The sequence below is a fragment of the Macrobrachium nipponense genome, chromosome 31, assembly GCF_015104395.2.
Source record: "Macrobrachium nipponense isolate FS-2020 chromosome 31, ASM1510439v2, whole genome shotgun sequence".
Classification (NCBI taxonomy): Eukaryota; Metazoa; Arthropoda; class Malacostraca; order Decapoda; family Palaemonidae; genus Macrobrachium; species Macrobrachium nipponense.
The window spans coordinates 32,355,249-32,371,231 of record NC_061093.1 but is presented as its reverse complement, the minus strand read 5'-3'; the positions used below and the strand labels follow the sequence as shown (position 1 = coordinate 32,371,231).

The 15,983-nt window shown below is 37.5% G+C and overlaps 1 long non-coding RNA gene across 1 annotated transcript; it reads left to right on the top strand.

Annotated features, from left to right (window-relative positions):
* Window positions 1–950: 950 nt before the first annotated feature.
* Window positions 951–11,087, top strand: LOC135206498 (uncharacterized). Its single transcript, XR_010312766.1, has 3 exons — window positions 951–1,266; window positions 7,498–7,530; window positions 10,953–11,087. It is a non-coding gene; the product is annotated as an uncharacterized LOC135206498 (long non-coding RNA).
* Window positions 11,088–15,983: the final 4,896 nt, after the last annotated feature.

The window sequence follows — 15,983 nt, the reverse complement described above, 5'->3', positions numbered from 1 at the left end:
TCAACAGTTAAAGTTGGAATGTTGCAACGACTGTGTGCTTTTTTTTTAGCTATTCCCTGCAGGGAACACACAATGATGCCATCGAAACCTACACAAAGAATGGACATAAATTCCATTAACTGTTTAATGAGTTTGGAATCTGTGTATATAAATCATTCACCGGTGTCATGAATATAATGCTCTGCTGATCATCAAGTGCAATGTGGGACAACCTATTTCTTACTCAGCTTTCTGCAATCTTTCAACTATTCACTTATTTTCTTGGTAAATGGTCGAATGTTTTCTTCATGTATGACAGTCGATTGATTTACATTAATTTTAAGCACTAATGTTTGAGGGAAATTATCTATTCACATATCCAAAAATATGTTAGTTGTGTGCCCTGAATAACATTTTACGCAGTTTCTGATCTAATGCATGCATAACGCGTCATAAACCGAAGCGTTATATATTTAGGTTGCATTTCTCACTTACGTAAAAGTCACGTGACTTGGCTAACAGCCACCAATGAATGACGTCCTGGACACACCTCCAAAAATAACCACTAACCTTCAGTAAAGAGTTGCTAATTTGCCCCTAGAATATTTTTAAAAAACGCGAATGTGGAATTATCGTGATATTGATTGGTTATAGTGATACTCAAAAATATTACGATCACGTCATTTCTTTTATCATATAGATGTCAATGTTCGTTAGATCTTTTATAGAAATAAGACGAAGTTCAAAGGTTACAGTTAGCAACAGCTGATTTAAGTTCACATGGATTATAATGTCTTTACTTTACAACCTTTATTCGCATTAAAGCGTTGCTATCGTATCATTTGAGCATAAATATCATATAAATATCTTAGCGTAGACCTTGATATTTAATAATATTACAAACAATACAACTTGTGCACCATAGGTCTGTATGGTTTAGTGTTGTACTGTAAGCTTACGTAATAGATTTGGGCAACATCGTACTAGGGGTGCTTTTATTTTTTACTTGAGTTACATACGACTTCTCTCGTTGTATAACACTCTTACGACTACCGTCTCAGGCCTTTGGGAAGTGGTGACGTTCGTACATTTCACTCCGAGCTACTTCGTTAAACAGTGACGGCAGTGTCTGAAGATCAAATTTGAGCAAGAAGGGACATCTAGATCGAAAATACATCTCGGAAATGGCACTCACCACTTCGCTTCTTCGCTCTGTGTGCCTGAGAGCCGTGCCACAAATCCTCGCAAGATCCCAGAGTTCTGCTGCCCAACCCGCACATGTCGAAAGTATCCTTTTCGCGATGTCAGTGAAATGTCTGATAATCCCCATTGAAGGGACCAATTAATGTAGCCTTGTAATTCTTGTGTAAGGTAATATCCACCCCAGCAGCTATCAGTTAACGTAGCCTGGACCTAGCCAACTAACCTACTAGGGTATCCACGGTCTATTTTTTTTTGTTGGTGGGCCCGGGTTTGGGAGGCCCGGCAAGGGACTTTTGGGTGGCATACTAAGATATCCCGAATGTTCCATGGCCATGTTTTTTCTTATATATAGGCTAATAAACCTTGATAGGCCTAATTAACAGGTACCCTAGGCCATGCCCGATGGAGTATGCACAGTGATTTTATTTTTATTTTATTTTATTATTTTTTTGTGGTTGGGATGCTCTGAAAGGAAGGTTTGGTAGAAGCCTTTTACCTTGGGAGAATGGGAATAGTCAACTGTTTAACTGCCATTTATCTTAGCCTAGCTTATTTTAGGTATAGGTTATGTAATTGATCTAGGAGCTACTTAGGTTAGTACTGTAGGCTAGATACCTACCTAGTAGTTGTATGTAAAAAAAAAAAAAAAAAAAGACTAGGAAATATAGGAGTTACAAGGCTTAGGTATGCCAAATTTGGGAAACCATGCCAAGTGAAGAATGTGTAGTTGTAAGTAGGCCTACTATAGGGTAGAACATCACGGCAGGCCAACCCTCATCACGGTGGACGGGTCTTATTCACTCGATATTTAATTGGTGAAACAAGAATACAATTGCAACTCTAAGCATACCATTTAAAAGATTGAAGTTTCGTCAACATAATGTGATATTTGAAAGCCCCATACGAACTAAAATAAGCATGTGAGCTCTTCGTAAAATATGTTTTTCAAGGCAGTTTGAAATCCAATATGGCTGGCTACGTTTTGCATGGACGGGTCTCATCAGTGACGGCCACATCTTTCCCCAGCCTTCCCAGCACTCATTTGAACAATGTTAGCGTATATATGTAAACGTTTATTGATCTTACTCAAGATTGCAGTTGTAATCAGCACAATAAAACAACATTTTGTTGCCTATATTAGTGAAAGTATGAAACTTGTTATTCCCGGGGTTATGTTTTGAAACTGAATTCATTCTTACCTTGTAATCGGCGGTTTTTTATCCTTACTGCCATCACAACTGAAACTCCTCCATGCTGCCATTTGATTCTTCTGTTATACACATTTTGGTCTCAGTTCACTCCACATTGCACTTTAAACCCGTTGCTGTTCCTGGTTTCTAAGCGCGTGCGCCATAAACACAATTACGAACAGCAGACGACGAAACTGCAAAGTTTTATTCCCTAAACTGTTTAAAAAAACTTTTTTTTACTCGTTATTTAGTTTAAATTTACTTTGTTATTTAAAAATTTTGATTTAATTCATGTATAGATCCCTTTTTTGCAACCAAATTACCCGAAAAATAACAGATATTTCTAAAGTATGATACAAATCAAATGTTTCTAACGTTTTCGCACATCTGGCTGCCGAAAACCATAGAGGAACGAATACGGAAAAGTGCATAGAGGAACGACAACGGAAAAGTGAATTATATACATTTTTTTTTTTTTTTTGCTTTTTTGTTTTTGCTAGCACTTTTCATTGATTTCAGTCTATATTAGTATTTTGAATTCTTTAATAATCGTATGCCAGAAATAAATGTAACCTTTAATGTTTGCATGCTTTAATGTTTGCATGCTAAGAATGGCAAAATCATCGTTGCCACTTAGTGGATAGGCTTCACACATACGCGTTCCATTATTATAAACTGTTTCCATGAATTCTAGTTGTCATAGTAATGCAATAATGATAAAAGTTGTTTAATATTTATGTATATATACTTCCAATACATAGCCTAATTTCACCAATTTCAACGTTTTGTGTGTAGTCTTATACCCAGTTTGGAGGGTCAACGCATCCGAATGGAGAGAGAGAGAGAGAGAGAGAGAGAGAGAAGAGAGAGAGAGAGAGAGAGAGAGAGAGAGAGAGAAAGGAAGGTGAAGGAAGGAAGAAGGACAGGGGTGGCGGTGGAGGTGGGGGGGGGAGAGGGTGGGTAGGTGGAGCTGTTTACTGGTGTGTTCCTATCCATTTCTGGATAATGGAGTTTTTGTCTATTAGTACAAGGACAAGTGTAGTTATTCTTTACGATTAGTGATTCACGATACCCTTATAAATTACGGCACTGGGGGTAATGCATATAGAAAAATCTTCGTTCTGTTACGAGTGTTTCGTTACAGAAAATAGTATTGCCCCAAAACGTGCTTGCACTGTCTCTGAAAACCCATAGTAGACATGCTGCTTAGTTGTCAATCAAGTTTTTACCAAGTATTTTTTACAAGCTAGCTATTGAATAAATTTGTATTTTTCTCAGTCAAAACATATGCCCCTCAATGCTAACTTTCCTCTTTTAACGACTTTCTTTCTGGTCATTGCAAATTCGGCCCCATAATTCTTATGGTGCGAAAACAGACAGAGGCCCATGGACCGAAAACGATTGCGTCACACTACGGCGATAATCCGGCAGTAAAACATCTTCATATATCCAAAAAGTAAACGTAATAAAAAGATATATATGTGCATTACGTATTATAACAATTACATGTATAGCTGATAACAATCTGCATGAATAACTGGTAAACTGTTCTGCAATGACAGTTGAGTTATAGCAATTATTTACAATAGGTACGAAAGTCAAGATGTCGTGACGTCATAATACAGAACTTAAAAGAACGTTCTAATTCAGAAAAATAATTACTTAAATTTGAGTCAGAGTCGAGTTACTTTTCAATAATGAATATTTTCAAATTAACTCATCATAAATATGTAAAATATTGATGTTTTACTACTTATTTCAAAATTAGCTAAGAGCACGCTTCTCGTCATCTTCTACCAAAAACAGCTGTTTACTCCTGGCTTGTTTGTTGGTGAGAAATCGTGTTTCGATTGTTGTGATAAAATTGCTCCAGCGTCTGTGGGTACAAGTGGTGTGCGGATTTATCACAGGAAATGGAAAGTTTGTTGACACAAGCGACTCTGTAAAACATCGAGATGGCGTCAATCTTCGAAACATTTTTAGTTGTAAGTAAAAAATTTCTAAAGCGTTTTGGTGAGATTTCCACTGCCATGGGCGCCATTTTCAGTACCCTCTGTTTAAATCTTAAATTTGGCCTTAATTTCTAACTTTGGAGAAAATACTTACTTCGAAAGGAGAGTAGAGTCTTTAGCTCCGTTTCTCACCAACAAGAAGTCGCGCGACGACTGATGCCCATCTCGGGTGTCAGGACGCGTTATAATGTTACTTTTTCGTGAGGGTGGCAAACGTTGAATGTAGGTGGCCTGGTTGGCCTGCCGTGGTAATCTACCCTAGTACAGAGATAACATAGCCTAATGTACCTGCAGATATTGGGTTACACCATTTCCACTCTCAGTGTTTTGGCTTAGAAATTTTACCATTGGAATTACAGGAATGCAACCTTCCATAACATTTGTACCCCAAACCTAGGGTGCTGGATACTACCTTCTTGGGATGGTATTTGCCTGTCTCCCCTAACTTAACCCTGGGCAGCCCTCAGCTTTGGTTAAAAAGTCTAACCAAGGGCACCGCCTCTTTATATACCAGCCAAGGGGTCCCCATTTTTGCCTTAACCTAAGTGATTTTGGGGTAAGATTTTTTGAGCTTTTGAAACTACTAAATATGTGAATGTTTAAAAAATACAATAAGCTAATTTTCCAAGTTGTACTTTTGCAGTAGTAAAAAAACCGCATTGTACAGGGGTGGACCATGTAAGATCAATGTGTACAACCCCGAAAAAAGTACATTATAACGCGTCCTGACATCGGAGATGGGCATCAGACGCGACTTGTTGTTGGTGAGAAACGGAGCTAAAGACCTCTACTCCGGTGTCAGGACGCATTATAATGTACTTTTCTTGGGGTTGTACACATTGATTGTACATGGTCCACCCCTGTACCATGCGGTTTTTACCCTAGTGGCAAGTCACTAGAAATTTTACAAGTTACAGGAAAAGGTGATAAATGTTTTAAATAATTGGGAGTTCTTAAGATTCCAAAACTGCACTTGACAAACTATTCAAAATAATTTAAGTTGTAGCCAAGATAAAACTGAAAAACTGATAAATATTAAAACTTAATACTAGAAAATTACACTATTGCATCAGCTGTTTGCTAAGTGTTGTAAAGGCAAAAAAACACAGTTAGGTAAAAAAGCAGTATGCTGAGGATAGTTGTCAGTGTAGCACATTTAATGTAACAAATGTAATGAACTCATTTTATGTCTGTTACCAGTCAACATTAAAGAGTTTGCAAAATTAACTTGACTGATGACACACACTATCCAAGAATTTGAGATGCAAGTCAGCTCTGGCAAACTACTCTGTAAAAACAAAGAACTCCAAAACAAGGAAGAAGTAAGTTTAAAACCCTTGCCCTTTAAAACAGCTGCTTCACGAAACATTAAAAAAACATTAACGAGAGATACCAACTTTTTCAAGAAATATTGGAAGTGTTATTACATATATGCTTCCCAAAAGTTAGTTTATCAAAAGTTATGCCGGAAATCCTAGTCTAACTATTGAAACCTTACCATTTAAATATGAATCAGGATGCATAGAAAAACGGTTGTGTTTTTGTGTTTGAATATTAACACTGCTCAGTTGATTGAAATTTGATAAACTTATCTACCAATAAAAGTACTTAAGCATCATTCGTTCCATTGGGAAATGTTAGACTCTTGCAATGCATGCTCTATACATGAGCACTTGTGCAATTTTTGTTTTTGTGAATTACTGTTTTTTCAACTAGTGAAAACTCTTTAATTGTTTTACATAAGCACCTGACAGTCGTAAACTACATAATGCCAATTTTCACAATGGTATTTAGTGTAAGCAATGTTTGCTTAGTGTGAAATGGTCTGTGAAAAGAATTAGAAATTATTTTTGTGATTTGATTTGAAAAAAAATCAAAATATTAACAACTGTTTTTTCGACCTCACATCAATGGTCATGAGGATGTAGAAGATGAGCTGGTGTCCCATTTGATCCACATTTAGAAAACTAAGCACATTTAAGAAATTTACCAAGGCTCACCTTCAAATAATCTGAAAATCTACACAAAGGTGGATAAGAGCCACCATTAACCAATGACATGTTCTATCTCTTGAGCAGTAACTTGAATGAAATAATATTCTGAATAATGTCCACAAGTAGCTAATAATAAGTCATCATAAGGTCATTTTCCATTGTAATAAAGTTGTTTTGTCTTGGAACACACCTGTCTTATCCAGAGCATGTTTAAAGGGGTTTTGTAAGTGGTCAGGACCTACAGTTGGTGCCTTGTGAACATTTCACGAGTATGACAAGTACCAAATACTTCTAAACTGCACCTTTGGTTGGTGTTATTTATATCTTGTTTGTGATCCGTTAGGATATTCCGGTATTGATGTGATTCAAAATAAAATTTTTACCCAGGATGATGGCGTTTTTAATCACTTTAAGCATAATTGTGCATATTGAAAACCAACAATATGGTTGAAAATACACAAACAGTTTACAGTTGGTTATAGTATATGAAACTGACTTCTGTGAAAATTATCCATTGATGTAGAGGGAAGATTGTTTTTATATAAAATAATCAGTGACCTCTGCATCTGTTGTGTTTTTGCTCACAAGATAGTATATATTGGATATAGTCTTTTGACTTTACATATCATGTTCATTTTCTCAAATGTATCCATAACCACTGTTGTTAGGCCTAGTTGTTTTACCTCCACATGGAATATGTAATACAGAAATTAAAAAGATTTGAAAACTGATTCTATAAAAAGTTTATGAATGTATAGAAGCTTGTCTTTTATCTTTCCAAACCTTTTCCCCGCTGATTTTGTGTTTTGACAACCAACCTGTTGTGTAGTGAGCTTTTTGACCTGTATAATGGTGAAGTACAGAACAGGAAATGTTCCATGTTAATGAATGCCAGGAACTAATTTTATGCCACATTTGTTCATTGACAATTCAGATTTATTAGATTAAGCGTAGATTCTCTATTCCAGGAAATGCTTAGTACTTGATATAATTACTCCTTATCCAATACTGTAGTGTCTTTATTTTTGTCAATGCAGAAATGTTGAAATTACTTTATATGTTGCTTAATGAAATTTTTTAAAAAGTATTGCTGTATATTCCTTAACTTTGGCACTACAGATGTTGATGTCGCGAAGGCAAAAGCTGACAAAGGTAAGATTTTTCCATGTCCAGATGTTCTATGTTTTATATGTGTGATTTGATTGAAGATTTGAAATGTGTTCTATTATGATTAACCTAGATATAATTAGGCTTGAATAAATTTTTGGGATCTGAGGCTTGTAAGTCTTTCAGTTTTTGTACCTGAAGATCTCTTTTATCAGGCATTTTTGCACATTTTCTTATAATTTTTTAGCTTGTGTAAGTATATTTAAACTTATGCAGTAGCCTTGAGAATGGATGAGTACTTTCACATCATTCTCTGCCATTGTTTGCATGTATTTCAGTGATTACCATTACTCCCTATAGAATTGGATAACTTTCTAGTGCACTAGGGCAGGGTAGGCATTTTGAGGTTTTGCTTTAGCTCCATTTATTTTAGTACAGTGGTACCTCAAGATACGAAATTAATCCGTTCCGAGACGGCCTTCGTATCATGATTTTTTCGTATCTTGGACACATTTACAGTAAAATGGCTAATCTGTTCCAAGCCCTCCAAAAACACCCAGTAAAATTACATTTCCAGGCCTAAAAACACATGTTCTAGGGTTACGACGGAAGAAATATGACTCCAAAAAGGCAAAATACTGTACATACGTGAGTAATATTCAACTGCATGCGAATGTTCAAACCCCATTTTACTGCATATATTAGGACTTTAGCATATGTCCCTTAGCAATAAGCCTAGCCTATGTTAGCGGTTGCTTACTATGTAGCCTAGTCTATGATTCTGACATCTAAACCTAAGAGCTAAAAGCTTAGAATATGCAATAAAAGCCAATAAAATGTATAAATAATCAGTATGTACTCATTTCAAATAATTATTAATTAATCATTAACTATAATACACAAACAAACAAAAAACAAACCTTCCAATCGATTGTTTACATTCAGCTCTTACCCGTCTTACGAGAATCGAACGAGCGCCAAACAATCATTTTTCCTAGCACACAGTAAGCCATAAATTGTCATTAGAATCTCTCTTCAACTAATGAAACCACCAAACAGTATAATAACCATTCATTTTCTATTCTTTATTCTATCTTTACCTAATGGAGATACCGAGTTACTGACAGCTATAATGAAACATACGTATACGTAACGTAATAATAAAAAAGAAGAAGAATTCTAAAAATTACGTATTTGTTGACAGTCTGATTATTTTATTTTATTTTATGATATCTAATTCACAATTTTTTTATTAAATGTATTGCATGTACTCATTTCAAATAATTATTAAGTTGACCATTAAACTATAATAAAAAAAACAAACAAAAAAAGCTTCCAAACGTCTGTTTACATCCAGCACTTACGAGTATCGAACGATCGCCAAGCAATCACTTTTACACTAAGCCATAAATTTTCATTATCTCTCTTCAACTACTGAAACTACCAAAACCAGTATAATAACCATTCATTTCTATTCTTTATTCTATCTTTACCTAATATTTTTTTTTTATTATGTATTGATGAATAAGTTTTTCAATTTACAGCAACCTTTTACCAATAAATACTTAAAGCAGAAGGGGTAGAGGCTGACCAATAGGAGAGCAGGACCTTATGAGGTGGACTAGCATCAGGAACCAATGGGAGAGCGGGAGGATGGTGGAGAGTTTACTCGGTTGGCGGCGCGGGAGTTTTAAAATTGTTCTCGGTGGTCCGGGCGAATCTCGGGAATTTACAGCAACAACCTTTCGTATCTTGAAAACTTTTCGTATGTAGAGCAGTAAAATTTTTCGCATTGGCTTTCGTATCTCGAGTTTTTCGTAAGTAGAGCCTTTCGTATCTCGAGGTACTACTGTATAGTGAACTTGTTACAATATTTATGGCAAGTTCTGTCATTGCTTCATATCAGATATATTGTTTAACCTATGTATTCTATATAAGGATTGGTGATGCACTAGAGGACACTTCATTCTAACATTTGTAATGACGGTGGATATAATATAGGAAATTGAATTAGATCCCTTATGAATAATGCAAGTAGCACTCCATCACTTAACTAGTCAAACTTGGGCACATATTTGAAGTTGTCTGCTTGTTTAGTTTATGTTAACCTTCAAATGTTTTTATACTGCATTGCCTTTTCCCCACTGCTTTATTCTTGAGACTTGTACGAGACACGTAACAACCTTCACTAATGACACAGTCCGAATCATCCAGACTTTCCTTCACTGCCATGCGCCATATTTGTTAGTTTTGTCCTTACCTAACTATGAGCACTCAATAGACTGAAAAAACCAAGGTCCTTTTACTTTTCTCCTGCCTAGTATTTTAAGAAATAATGCTCTGTATTTCTTCCAGCCATAGCTGGAGACAGTACGGGTTACTTTTGTGACTCATCGCCATAAAGTTCCTGCTAGCTAGATGAGGTGTTGCTTTTTATTCCATTCTTCCAATGCACCATGAAGTCTTTTGCCCCTCTTCTCCTCAGCTTCCCAAGTCTTTAAATGATGTATCCCTTGCTTTCCATTCTGGATGGGCCTTATTGACTTCCCAATTCAAATAAGTGGATAGCCTTTAAGAACATTCCTTGCAATTTCTTTTCTTCTCCTGGTAATATTTTCCCAATGTTCTATTATTAGCACCCAGTTTTCATGCACCTATGGAAGCTGGCCATATTGGAAATTAGCAGGGAGATATTCTATTAGAGTATTTATGAATGAGAAGATGGTTAGGTTCAGACACTTTTAAGTTAGGAGAAGAGCGCAAACCTCAACTGACATGCACTAACCTACCAAGACCATCCTGCTGGGTCATCCTTGTGGGATATGGGATAAGAGAGATGGAAAAGATACTCCACAATTTGACAAAGCAAGGGCACAATCCCTTGAGAGAATACAACTAGTTTAGTATTTAATTTTTCTCAATGACATGTTATTAATGAGGCTCTTCCAGAACCCTAGGCATTTTCTCCAAAAAATATCCTCTGATCTTTCAGTTCAAACTAGAGTCACAAGCCATTTCACATTTTCTTCCCAAGCTTTAAATTCCAGATCATTATCCTTGCTCCTTTTCTGTGTAGTAAGGTATGAGCACTCTTGAAGGATGTTGGTGAGTAGGGGAGACTTGGCATCTTGACAGGACTCCTTGACTACATTTGCAAGAGGCATCTTGTGTCTCTTTACTTTTGACTCCATCGCCTAAGAAGTTTTTACTGTGTGAAGGGTTTCTTATCACAGTCTCTCCATTACATATAAGCCAATCTAGTTATATTTGTGGATATATGTAATGAAATTGTCAAAGCTATTTATAAAAGTCTGCAACCCTGTTAAATGTTATTTTGCAATGTGCAAGATTGGATTACTTGGTACTGATGTTTCTTCGTATAGATTGTAACTGGAACTTGCTTTTGAGTGGTGCATAATTTATTGTTGAGATAGTGATTAATATTGATGACACCTATCTTCTTTCAGTTAAGTTTGACTGGAGAGATCCACTTAACCTTGAGAGTCAGCTGACGGAAGATGAAATTATGATCAGAGATGCCTTCCATCAATATTGTCAAGAAAAATTGATGACCCGTATCAAGGATGCCAACAGACATGAGAGTAAGTGGAAACTGGATGTTGTGACTGCCGTGTTATATTCATATAGAAAAATATTGATCTGAGTTTGGTTAATTGATGTGTGAAGAGCTCAAACTGGTAAATCATCCAATGAAGTTTATGGTAAATATACTGTTTTTATTTTTATGGAAAAGGTTAAAATTGTAAACTTAAGCACTTACTACATGCATTATACTTGGTGAATAACTATCTTGAAGTTACCTTATTTGCTGAAGAGTGTATGTGTCCACAATAATTTATTAATAAAAATTTTAGTGTACGTACTGTACTTTGTATAAAATGTATTGTATTCATGTACAGTCTCACTAAAGCCAAGTGAGTATGTAATTAAAGGTAACATTGGGAAACTGTATTTTAGTAGTGCGTACTTTATTATTATTATTATTATTATTTTATTATTATCTTTATTATTATTATTATTATTATTATTATTATTATTATTATTATTAGTAGTAATTGCTTCTTCAGCAGCATTACACTTGTAGAGATTCTTTATTTTACGAATAGCGGCTTTTTCCGTGCTACTTAAACAGGCTAGTAGAGCACCTAGAGAGGTCATGATCAATACACCAGCCAATAGGAAATCAGCATGGGGCAGACCCCCTGCTGTCAACCTCAAATATAAGGAGGACGGACACCACACCACAGACGAAAGCTCGCTTTAAGGAAGAGAGAGAGAGAGAGAATCGTTAATGACTTTGATGACTATGGTATCATAGTTTATCTGTAAAATTCAAATATATACACCTATTTTTGACACAGGATTTGATCATGACCTCTCTATGTGCTCTACTAGCCTGTTTAAGTAGCACGGAAAAAGCTGCTATTTGTAAAATAGAGAAGAATCTCTTACAAGTGTAACGCTGCTGAAGTAGCAATTACTTTTAATAAAGTATGCTTGAGAGAGGGTCTGCTTCCTAAATATTATTATTATTATTGTGAAGGAGGCTTTCTCTGATGGCAGGAGCATTGAATATTATAGCTGTTTCAACAGCATTTAATTTATGTATACAGAATCTTCTCAATTCTTATCTTTTTCTCATCAGTATGGAGCTAGTATATCAGGTTCCCTAAGGACATATAAAGATTTCAGTTGTCTTGAGTCCATTTCCTCTGACATGTCAACATTGCACAGGCAGTCATCTAAGCAAGTATACAAGAAAGTGAATTAAGATACTTGGTTTACAGGTATTTATAGCAGGCAGGGCATGTACAATTGGTGGGTAGGTCAGTAAGCAGGGATTTTAATTGGTTGTTGGTTGGTGACGAAATCTGTCCCTGAGGTGTAGAGACCACCTAGGTTTGTCGGGGTTGGGTGTTGGTTGGGGTATCGGCCACCTGGGTGGTAGGTATTATAAGCCATCCAGGTGACATGTCATTCTCTCTCTCTCTCTCTCTCTCTCTCTCTCTCTCTCTCTCTCTCTCTCTATCTCTCTCTCTTCTTCCTTCTCTCTTCTCGCTTCTCTCTCTCTCTTGTGACGGTGTATGGAGTCGGTTTGTTTCTTGTATTTCTTCTTATGATGGTAGGGAAAAATTCTGTTTCTTTTACTGTGTTGATAGTCGGCTTTTGTCTAAAACATGCAGTGCCTCATGATAACGGAGACATCTTCGGTCTGGTGCTTGGTCAATAATTTTTATGTTTGTTATAAGCTCAGCTCTTTCTGGTCTTCTGTTGTGTTTTTCCCTGTAATGATTGCAAATGGCCCCTCATGAAGGTGGCAGGAGAGACGCTTAAAGTCTGGTAGTGGTCAGTCCTATCGGCTATTAGTCAGGGAGATTGGATGGTAATCATCCGACCCAATGAAGGACGCATACTTTCACATTCCAATTCGCCCAAAGTACAGAAAGTACCTGAGATTTATTTTCTAGGACCAGGTCTTTCAATTTTGGGCACTGCTTCGACTAGAGCACAGCCCCTCCAAGTCCTCACATGAGTTCTCGCACCTCTATTAATTACAGTGGCTTCAGCTGATGGGCATTAAGGTATGCTGTACCTAGATGACTGGCTTCTTTGGTCTTCATCCAAGAAGTGTAAGTAGGACTTCATGAAAACTCTTCAATTGGCACAAGATTTAGGTGCAGTGATAAATCACGAGAAGTCCCCGTTAGCCCCAGCTCAATGCTTAGCCTATTGGGGATGAAAATAGATGCTAAGAGTTTTCAGGTTTTTCCATAAACAAGAGAATTCAGACTTGCATCCAGAAAGTTCAGCATTTCGTCGATCGCTAGTTTTGCTCAGCCGATGACCGGACGAGTCTCTTGGGAACCCTCTCCTCTATTGAGATGTTTGTTCCATTGGGTAGACTACATGTGAGGCTGTTACAGTGCTTCCTAAAACCCAATTGGGACAAAAAGACTTTTCCAGATTCGCTTGTCTTCCCAATCACTCCAGAGATAAAACAAGACTTTCTATGGTGGTTAGAAGAAGAAAGGTGTGTAGTGGGTAAGTCACTCCCTCAGCTGAACCCAAGCCAGGCCTTTGTTTTCCAACACACCATATCTGGGTTGGGAAGAGATTCTGAGAGAGGATCTTCACATAAATGTCAAGGAGCTGAAGGCAATTCATCAAGCCTTGCAACACTTCGCTTCAGTGACATGCAACTCAGTGGTTGTGGTTCACTCAGACAAACACGTCTGTACTGGCCTACATTCACAATCAGGGAGGGACTCGCTTTTTTTTTGCTATGCAAAGCAGCCAGAGATCCTTTTGAGCAACCAGACCCAAATCTCACTCGATTTATTCAGGACTAAGTTTATCGTAGCGAATGAGTTGAGCCATCATTAACAGTTTCTACCCGCGGAATGGTCACGGAATGGTCACTGAATCCACGGGTGTGCACCGACCTGTAGAAAACAGTGAGGGAGACTGTTGGTAGACCTGTTTGCAGCGTCAAGAAATCATTGACTGCCCTGTACTGCTCTCCTGCCCCAGACCCTCAAGCCTGAGCAACAGGCGTGATGCTCCAGGATTGGTCGATTTGGAAGTTTATGCCTTTCCCCCTTTCAATCTAATCAGGGAAGTCTTAAACAAATTTCACTCTCATCACAATACGTCGATGATCCTGATCATTCCCTTCTAATCTCAGAAGGAATGGCTCCTGAACTTCTGTTGGGATTTCCATGGCTCCTTCCACAATGGAAACATCTGCCCAGACAACCCCACTTCAACAGGTTCCATCACAGGTTATCCACTCACGCTCTGACAGGGTTCACAGCTGTCAGGAGACTTGTCAGCGTGAAAAGTTTTTTCAAGAGATGTTGCGAGAGCTATTGATCAGTGTAGATGCGACTCTTCTACCAGGTCTACCAAGCGAAGTGGCCGCTGTTTTGCAGTTGGTGCAGAAGACGTGGCATCTCATTTTCTGAAACATCTGTAGCCCAACTTAGTTGTTTTTTTTTTTTTTTTTTTTTTTTTTTTTTTCCCCTTCACAATCAAGGCTTACAGCGCAATGCTGAAATCTGTATTTAGACAGAGGATTAGACTTTAGCACTACAAAACAGGTTTCTCTAGCCTGTATTGTCTGGAACTTGGACATGGTTACGATGGCTTTCAGGCCCACCATTCGAGCCTTTAATCTCTGCTTATCTCAGGGGACTTAACTAGGAAGACTTTTTCTCTTCGTGTTGGCTACAGCAAAAGGAGTCTGTGAGATTCAAGCCCTTGACAAACAAGTGGGGTTTGCTCAGGGAGATGCAGTGTGTTCCTTTATCCTTGGGTTCTTAGCCAACGTACAAAAACCCATCCAACCCTTGGCCTTGGTCTTTCACCATCAAGAGCCTAGCAGGTTTTCTTGGACCATAGGAAGAAGGTTGAGTGTTATGTCCAGTGAGAGTTTCTGAGACATACACATGGACAGAATAAAAAAGACAAGAGGAGGCTTTTTTGTAACTTGAGACACCATTGTAAAAGTCCATTCAAAGATTCAGGAAGAAACCTTACCTTTGCTGAAGGTCAAGGCACACAACATTCGAGCTGTAGCCACATCTTGGCCTTTCAACAAAATCTTTCTCGCTTCAGTCATTCAGTCGACTTTCTGGAAATATCACTTATGATGTCAAATAATGTTTGGGGACCATAGTACGTTGGGTCTGGTTTCCACAGGTGGCATGGTACTAGGGAATGTGGGATTGAAGCAATTCTTCTTTCTTCTTTATCTCCTTACCTTGTATAAGGTCGTCAAGTTTATGGGGAAGTCTGGGGGTACTTGGTACCTGGAGTACCCACCAGTCATTCTATTTAATCAGTTGGGTGGGTTGGTTTTTTAACTTGGTGTTCAGGTAATAGTTTTTGGTTAGTTATGGTAGTGTGAAGCCCAGGGGAAGGACAAAGGTCTTTACTTTGGCAATCATCAGAGTACTCGACCGCATAGCTCCCACTGAAGTATGGGACAACCCCTGACACTACAGTCATGTCCCTACAGGACATGAGTAACGGCCAGAGGCAGTATTTTTCTGCTACGTTGTACCTATCCTCACCCGGATGTAAGCGGGGCACTTATCTGCACATAAAAAAACAAGTGCTACTGCAAATTTTATATTTAAAGCTGGCATTAAAAGTAGAAACTATAGCTATGTAATTCTTGGTAAGTATCTATAAAATTGATTTTATTATAAGTGTCATATTTCAGCTTTAAAGAATCGGTACATGACAAAGCATTTAATATAAGGGTGCATCTACACTGCAGTTGAACATGACATAATCACTTGACAGATATTGATTGCACACACTCACCAGTTGGTTAAATACATGTCAGTGAAAGTATTGGAAGTCTTAACAGGTTCTTTATACAATCATGTAGTATTTGCCAAAGTTTTGTTCTCCACTTAAAGGGTGACATGTTTTTCAACTGTTTTATATATGTGGTAAGTTTCCAAGTG